The following is a 9,609-nucleotide window of genomic DNA, read 5'->3' as shown; positions in this document are numbered from 1 at the left end:
GGTTTCTTAAATTTTCCTTTGACATATCGAGCAGTGAAGTCTCCTTGCTTCATGTTGTGTTGGTAGCATAGTGGGTCAATTGTTCACCAAGCGCTCCTGATGCAATTGGAGCTGAAGGCATGACATGTCTCCTTGTTTCCTCACATTGCATTATGGCATAAACTTCATTGAAAGTGGGCAATTGAGGACTCCTAAGAATTTGACGTTTGACATCCTCAAATTCAGGCTTAATGCTTGCTAATAGTTGAAAGATTTTATCTTGCTCTTCTAGATTGACATAATCCATCACATTCTAGGTTGCAGATTTATATTGATGAAGCTCATCCAATTGCTTATTCATTTTTCCCAGCTTTTCAGTGAAAGATTGTGTTGCGTCTTGCTTAGAACAAACGACTCCTTGCTACATCTCAAAGATCCAAGGTGCATTTTTGGCTTGACCATACATCTCATATATCGAATCCCACAATGCCTTGGCTGACTCTAAATATGCAAATATCTTGTAGATCACCGGTCCCATGGAATTGAATATCCAAGACATTACATTATGGTCATTCGCTTGCCATTCATCAAAGCTGGGATTTGTTGTGGGAGGTGCTCTAATCTTCTCATTGATGTGACCAAGCTTCAAGCTACCCCCTAAGAGCAACTGTTATAGCTCATGACAAAGGAAGGTAGTTTCTTTCGTTTAGCAACAACATAGTCAATCATTGGTTGTTTGTGTCATGCACCTTTGTTGTGTTGGATGCATCTTCGGACTTCGTTGACCCCTCCATGGCGTGTTGGTAGTAATAACAAGGATATGACAGCAACAAAGAGAGGAACAAGCACTAACCAAAGAACACAGATCGTCGGAGAATAGGAACGGACCCGAACATAAGTAGATCAAGACAATTAGATGTGCAAAAAAAAAAAAACCCAAAAAATCACAGATTGAATCAAACATGCTTTGATACCATGTTGAGTTTTAATAAAGCAATTACAAAAGAGAACACAAGAATTATGAGGTTTAGCAATGTGCCTATGGCCTCGGACAAAACTCTCAATTCTCTTATTTTTTTGTCATAACATTCTTTTGCAATTTGTACACATGGGTTGCTACAACGAAGGAAACAAGTAAACCAAAAAATAGGAAACTCCAAAAAATAAGAAAACTGTCAATATACAGATTTGCTTACAATCTCTCCTTTCTTTGAATAGGAGTGCAAATCTCGCCAATATCACAAATAAGGCCCAACCTCCTCCTCCACCTCCTCCCGGCATTGGCGCCAACGGAATGTGATAGTGCCGAGTGGAATGACTTCGTCTCCTCGCTGGCTGCCTGCTTCAACGTGTACGTCCCTGACTTTGTCTTCTTTGTAGACTCTTGCACGATGAGAACTGAGCGGATGGAGCAATTCCAAGCCCAGTGCGCAATTGCTCTAATGGAGGAGAAAGTATTGGGTGCAGCTGGAGGCAATTGGCGTGAAGAAGATGAATGTGGTGGGGATGAGCTACGGAGGGTTCGTGGTCTGCAGCATGACGGTTCAATTCGGAGAGAGGGTGGATGAACTTGGTGCTGATTTGCGCGACCATGTGCTTGAAGAAGAAGGACATGAACAAAATGAACAGAAGAAGGAAAGGAAGATGAACAAGAACCACAACTCAGGGCTGATTATGCTATTTAAGACAATCGATAATAAATAGACCTTTACATGAGCATTTTCACATGAAAATTAACTGAAACAAGACTACATTAAAATTTTGCAAAAAAAAAAAAATTATAATTCTACTAATAAAATTAAAAAAAATTCATGACTAATTTAGTATATTTTCCCCTCACTTGCTATTCTCACTTTTAAGCCTCCATTTATTAACTTCTCGTGAAACTTTTTCTTATGTTTATGCCATTGCCTAAATTTAAATATGTATGTGTTTTGTTTTTTTAAAAGTATATGTACTTGACAAGCAATGATTGACATGACAAACACGGTCCAATAAATTTATCATATAAAAAGCTATGTTTTTTTTTTCTAGGTAGCTTCAACAGAATTTATCCATTTAAATAAGCATTTTCTTGAACTTTTTAATGACATTCCAATTATTAGGAAATTAAAGGAAAACATTGTACACAATATATATCCACTCATCTCGCTAACGTATATCAGAAATACGTTTTAATGATAGATCTTTGCAAAACATCAAAGATTTTCAACAAAAAAACAATATATTAGTGAAATACAGAGTTTTTATTTTCTTATTTCAGAATGTTTTCTGAAAGACTGTTCACAATACCGCTTTCAAACTTAGAAAAGATTTGGCTGAAATAATTGTATGTGGTACTATTATAATCGTGCCATAGACACGGGTTCATCTTTAGTTAACATGATAATGCCAAAAAAAAAAAAAAAAAAAAATAAGTTTGATTGGTAGATTTATATGGTCACTATTTATCAGTTACACAAAGGGTTAGAACGATTTCAATGCATTGTGAGGTGATGGTATTATAATTGTGTCCTCTCTCGCGTGATGTCTTTTCATTTTTAATTTCTCGAGTAGCATTATGTAAGATCTCAGTCGATATTGGACTAAGGACTCCTAAGATCTCAGTCGATATTGGAATAAGGACTCCAATTGCTTCTGGTCTTCTCAAAGCGATCAGTTCACCAAACCAATCGGGCGTGTGGGCCGTGCTGTGCAATGGGACTGTGGCGTCCTGCAGGCTTCGCCATTCTCCCTAGCCCAAGTGTTCTCAAGCCCAATGTCTGAGCCAGCATTGCACGCATGCATTCGATCCATGTGAGAGCGCCAGATACACACGGCGAGCTTCCGTCGCTTTTTGGCCATCGTCGGTCACGTGGTAACTTTATGCTTTATCTTCTGTCGATCTCACGCTGCAAATGGCAGTACGACTTCATCCACCTGGACCCTAATATCAGGCCACACGGAATCGCCGCCGAACCCAATTCCCCCGTACTTATACATGACACAGTGGATAGTTAGAAAGTCGCATAGACCCAAAAAGAAAACAAGTGAGACGAGGGAAAAAAATCAGATATTAGAAAGAAAGAGAATGGCTCCTGAGGGGAGTGGAACGGCAAGGAGATGGGGCAGCCGCAACAACGACAACAGGTGGTCGCTTCACGGAATGAGCGCTCTCGTCACCGGTGGAACTAATGGAATCGGATCTCTCTCTCACTCAAACACCTCATTCTTTTGCAATGTTGATTTTGATAATCAATTGACTATTTTGGTTTAAGTTGGAGGAACAAACATGATGAATTAGGCATCTAAAAACCGTCAATTATGGCATCTTATTTCTTCATAATAATGTGTGTGACGGTAGAATTGTGTACGGATTAGGCAATCCGAACGTCGAGGTACCTTTTTTGGTCCTATGAGAACAAATATGGCCTAGAATTTCTTGGCCGGGTGATCAGTCCTTTATATACTAGCCCGGCTAAATAACTCCGGCCAAGTCAAATCCGGGCTATTCTGGCTTAGGCCCAAAATTTTGCGTACATAACTTCTGACAATGTGCAGGCTATATCATATACATCAGAAAGCTTCTGCAAAGCTCACCACCATGGAGCCACAGGTTAAAAGGCGTTTGGTGCTATTTTCGGCCATTGCATCCCTCATATAATGTTTAACTAGTAACAGCACAAATGGGTTTAGTAGCTCGACTCAAGCTTGTCTGGGCTTTGAAAAAATCGTTTCAGCTAGGCTTGCCCCAAGAGATAGTAAGTTCTTCTAAATTCAGTAATGTTGGATTCTGTAAATAATAAGCTAGAAAATCTATTTAATCGCCATCTAAAACTCGATCGATGAAAATGATGAGGGACATAACAGAGAGCTCAATTACTTCGAGGATTGCGTTGCTAAAATGGCCTGTTCATAACAATCCTAGGTATGACATGTACTAAGGCTTAATAGTCATATTGTTGTACCGTGATTAGGCATGCCATTGTGGAGAAGCCAGCAAGGGCTTGGGGCCACCATGTATTCCTGCTCCAGAAATGCAGCCGGATATTCATGAATGCTTGAAAGATTGGAAGAGAAAGGGTTTCCAGGTCACAGGTTCGACTTGTGATTTTTCCTTAAGATCGGAGCGAGAGAAGCCAATGCTTACTGTGTCCTCCCTCTTCGACGGGAAGCTCGACATCCTAGTAAGTCTGATCCTGTGGATCTGATTACATCAATAACAAGGTCGTAATTTGTGCATTTCTTTCGATAGATTTGATACTTGGTTTTCATTTTATTGGTAGTAGTTTGTGTGGTAGATCAACAAACCAACAGAGTAAAGCTGACCATGGAATATACAGCGGAAAATTTTTCATTCATCATGACAACTAACTTCGAATCAGCTTAGTGTCTAAGTCAACTCGTGCATCCCCTTCTCAAGGCCTCAAAAGCCGGAAGCATTGTGTTATTGTCATCTGTTTGCGGGGCGTTGTTTCAATGAATGTTGGACAAATTTGCTCGACAACCAAAGGTAAGTTAATATTATCATAACTAACTATCTGAACTTTTTTCATATGGAGCTAAAAAATTCCTCTCTTTTTTTCTCCAAGTTGATTGTTAGGAGCAATGAATTAATCAACCAAGAATTTGGCATGTGAATGGGCTAAGGACAATATAAGAGGCAACTCTATTGCACCTTGGCACATAATGGCCCCACAAGCTGAGCCTGTAAGATTATCTCTTAAGGCTGTAAATTTTCTCTCGTGCTTGAAAACAGATCACTACATAGATCTTGATCAGGTTCGTCATCATGATATGACATGAACTCATGTTATCGTAGTCAGTTAGTAACGAAAAGTCCCATGACAAGGTGATAGCAAGGACGCCGCTCGGCCACATTGGAGAGCCAAGGAGGTGTCATCATTGGTGGTCTTCTTGTGCATGCCGACAGCCTCTTACGTAACGGGACAGACCATTTGTGTCGATGGAGGGTTTACCGTGAATGGCTTCTTGTTTCTTGGAGCATGAGCCCAACTTTCTTTTGCCTGTAAGACGCTACTTCGTGAATTTTCGTCGTAGGGACAATTGATTTTATCATTAGAATAGTGTCAATGTATTGCGAAATTATGGCATGACAATGATGTTATATCTTTGTATGATATCTTTTTCATATTTAATTTCTCACGTAGCATTTTCCCATAATATCTAAGTACGATTTTTCAAGATGAGCAAGTGAATTCTCGAGCAACCAATAGAATAACACTTACGTTGATCTCTCAATCTAGTGATAAAGTGAACACTATGGATAGTTTCACTTGGATTCTCAAGATCAAGGGGCAGGCAAGAGATGAGAAAGATTGTCTGAGATATCGATGAAGACGAACACTTCACCGTCCGTCATGGAGAAGGCATCCAAATTATGGACTTATGACTCTAATCACTGCTAATTTTCTCAAGTGATCGGTTTACCAAACCAATCAGGCCTGTGGGCTATATAACTGGGCCTTACGTAGTCAAATCCCTTGGCTGCAAAACACAGTAATGAGTGACTCTAAAGTGGACTTTCGAGCATCACTTTGGGGTTGGTTCAAGCTTAGCCAAGTTATATTCTTATTTTCTCAACTCATTGACTGGAGCAATGAACCAGTTGACCAAGAATCTGGCTTGCGAATGGGCTAAAGACAACATAAGAAGCAACTCTATTGCACCTTATTTCATAGGCAGCCCACTCACCGACCATGTAATTTAATTTACCAAGACTTAAAATTTCCTATCCTCTTCGAAAATAGTTCACCCCATAAATCTTCATCACCTTTGCCATCGTGATCTAACATTAACTCATCCGTCATAGCAGCTACTCGGCAATGAGAAATTCCACGAGGAGGCGATAGCAAGGACACCGCTTGGTCGCATCGGAGAGCCGAAGGAGGTTTCGTCGTTGGTGGCCTTCTTGTGCTTGCCGGCGGCCTCTTACATTACGGGGCAAACCATTTGTGTCGATGGAGGGTTTACCGTGAATGGCTTCTTGCTTCCTAAAGCATGAGTCCAACTCTCTTCTACCTCTAAGATGTTCATCGTACGTTTATCGTCGCAGGGATAAAGAAGTTTATTTACCAATAATGGCAACATCGAAGGCATTAAAATGCGTGGGTTGATTATTTGTTGTTGACCATGTATGAGGGAGAGAATCTTACTCCCACTTTCTATTCCCACTTTCAAGCTTTTTTTCTCTTTACCTTTCAATGATATTTTTCCTACTTTTAAGCAATTGCCCAAAAGTAAAATTCACATACTTGTTTTGGTTGAGAAAATTTACATACTTGACAAGCAACGGTTGAAACGACAAACATGATATATTACAATGCACAATACGAGATTGCATTTTTTTTTAACACAAGACAAACGCAATTTGATTCGTAAATATATTAAATATGTTTTTCATATATCTAAAACCTAAATCCTAAAATTCAACGCACAATTAATTATTAATTCTTGACATAAATTTGACAAAGCATGTTTCCTAGCATTGGTATCAAGATCTTGTCTGCTAATGCTATCTTAATTTGACACATTTTGAGTCATCTATGTTCCGTCCAATCTTATTCAATATTTAAGTCAGGATAGTTCATCCAATAGATAATTTATTAATTTAAATAAGTAGTTTTTTGAACTTTTTAATGATATCCCAATTATTAGGAAATTTTTGTTCAGAGATAATTATTAATGCATATCCAGTCATCTGGCCAATATAGACTAGAAAGAAGTTTTAATTATAGATTGGTGCAAAACAATTGGACAAAAATGATAAAAACATAACATACATTACATATTTCTTTTTTATTTTCTCAATTCCAAATGCTTTTAAAAAAAATTGTTCATGGTACAACTTTTAATCCTAGAAAAGATTTGGCTGCAATAAATTATATGTGGCACTTAGACCTATCAAACAGGTGGGTTTGGTCTGGTCATGAATGGTCCGATCCAAATTGACTCACTAATCTATTTATGATCCATTTATCTATAATACAAATTTCTTGACCCATACCTAATTCAATCTATATTGTTACAACACATCCTTATTTAATCTAATTTGGGATAACTTGTTTCTTATATTTAAAAAAATTATATTATCAAAACGCTTTCTTACAATACAAATTTAGTGGACGATTTTTATATTTAATAAAAATTAATTTTTATTAACAACTGCGAACAAGAACATGTCAAGCATTTTTCTTTGCCAATAGAAGAAGTTCCAAATGTTGAGGCCCTAGGACGCGTGATAACTTGGAATGAGCGGAAGATTTGATTGTTCTGGCAATTGAAGTCTAACATATGCCTTTAAATGCACATGGCCCATTCATTACTTAGGCTCTCTCTCTCTCTCTCTGTGAAAAATCACTTGAGAAGGCAAAACTAGAGGGAAAATCTCGAGAATTCATTGGTTGTTATGTAATGTTGACCTGCAAGATGAAGTCGTGAGTTGTCGTTGGATAATTGAACAAATGGATTATACTCAAACACTTAATAAGGCCAATATAGAGCCTATCTTATGATTATATAATGCATTTTTTATATACTTACATTGTCCGATATAGACTAGATTTAAGCATTTTATGAATATTGATCACTTGATATCCTTGATGATACAAATATTTAGCATAATATTATTTCGTCATCTAACCTACATTAGAGATAAAATATATAATGTAATGAGCATTTGAACTTTAGATAAGATTTTGTAAAACTACTGTCAACTTTTTAAAAATCTAAATTGTTATATTGAAGCGTGGTTTAACATTTAAGTATTCTAACACTCCTTTCAAATTTAAATTATATTTAAAGACGTTTGAAATTGTTGATTTAAAGAGAAAATTTGATTCACTTACATTGAGTACGTCTTAACTAATAGATCAAGCATGACCATTACTTATATCATTGAAATTGTTGATTTAAAGAGAAAATTTTATTCACTTACATTGAGTACGTCTTACCTAATAGATCAAGCATGACCATTACTCATATCGATCAAATTTATTGTCATGGCAAACATACAATAATTAAGGGTGAATAAAAAGATAATTTCCTCGAAATTTTTTTAAATATCTTTTAAAATTATCTGTTGACATATGACTTTTTGTCTAAAAATCTCAGACGTTTCACAAAAAACTTTGGGATTGAATTTGTTGACAATGACATTATTTGACCCTTCAAACAAAATACTAATATCACACAATTTTGCATGCACATTGCATTTAGGCGTATGACCATTTTTTGTTCACTAGTAACATGTCCACATCAAATGAATTCCATTAAAATCGGCTTGGTTGTGAATTGCAATTTAACTGGCCCGTCAGGCTAAATTAAATTAAATTTAAAAGAGAAAAACCCACTTCAATTTTCAAGCCCGAGCCCCCATAAGCCCGGCCACCCTGTACTGAAATCTCAGCCAGCACCCTTCAATGAAAGGGATTTCAGCAAATACCGCAACATCCTCGGCCAGAGACAGCATGTATTCTCTCGGTCGGGACCAAGCAGAATATTCAGTGGAATTGTGAAGAGACTCTCGACCCAAAACAAAACACACCACGGGGAGAATACAAGCAACATTCAGATCCCGCTGCTTGACTCTCCTTTGACTTGATCGCATAGCATCATTCACATCGCAATTATCGCGTCCATCTCGAGCCACCGCAAAAGGCATTGTTGCTAATATTTTTGCTCTTAGTCGTAGTCCTCACCGCAAAGCTGTGTAACTGTGTTTGCTAGTTTGAATCGATCGAGACAATGCCATCCTATTCGAGCTGCTGCACATTGAGACTGTTGATTGGCTCGTTTTTGATTTGGTCCCTAATCGCTGACTACCCTTAGGAACTGGTCACAAACCATCTGCACGCGGTTCCTGAACGTGATTTGTCTTAGCTCGCTATAATCGACTAAACAGGATTGCACGATGCGAGGGATCGAACCAAATTCCTGAGCGCAATCGGAGATGCGTGCTGTCCAGGTTGGGATGAGATGAAGGGCCTAATTGATTATCTTTAGGATGCATCTCACGTGATAAAAATATGGACTCTTTTGCATGCATCGTCCTATCATTTCCAAAAGGATAGAAGACCGACAATAGAAGCGTTTCCTGTACGCACTTGTTCGTGTTTGTTTGATTGCATCTTAGGATGGACACGACTTTTTACATAAGTTAATGTTTTCATGGTTCATGAATCACATGTTAAATAATTAGAGATCCAGTATATAGGAAATTGCCAGGGAAATTATTAATAAAGTCCAATTCGATTCTAAACCTTTCAATTTGATTAATCAAGTCCTAAACATTTTGACGATTTGTCAATGTAGTCTATTTGGCCAATTTTGGCCGAAAATCACTAGCTAGATGCTTGGCATTCTATATGATATAGTTAGCATTGATGTAGATATTTTTTACATTTTTTTTTAACTTTTTTAGCTAGCAAGGTCCAACCTTCTCTAGGGGAGGGCAAGTGTTGGTGAGGCCACCCTAGCCTAAGTGAGGGTCTCTCGCCCAGGCCAAGGTGGCCTCACTAGGCCTTGCCTAGGCACAACCAACAGTTGCATGTAGCTAGTGAGGGCGACCCTCACCAAGCTAGCGACCAACCACTGGCAAAAAGAAAAGAGAAAGAAAAGGAAAGGAAGGAA

General features: G+C 38.1%; 1 pseudogene; it reads left to right on the top strand.

The window, feature by feature from the left end:
- The first annotated feature begins 3,049 nt into the window (after positions 1-3,049).
- LOC104423850 lies at positions 3,050-5,983 on the top strand (annotated as a pseudogene).
- Positions 5,984-9,609: the final 3,626 nt, after the last annotated feature.

Source organism: Eucalyptus grandis, chromosome 10, assembly GCF_016545825.1.
Source record: "Eucalyptus grandis isolate ANBG69807.140 chromosome 10, ASM1654582v1, whole genome shotgun sequence".
NCBI lineage: Eukaryota > Viridiplantae > Streptophyta > Magnoliopsida > Myrtales > Myrtaceae > Eucalyptus > Eucalyptus grandis.
This window is presented reverse-complemented; position numbering and strand designations above follow the sequence as displayed.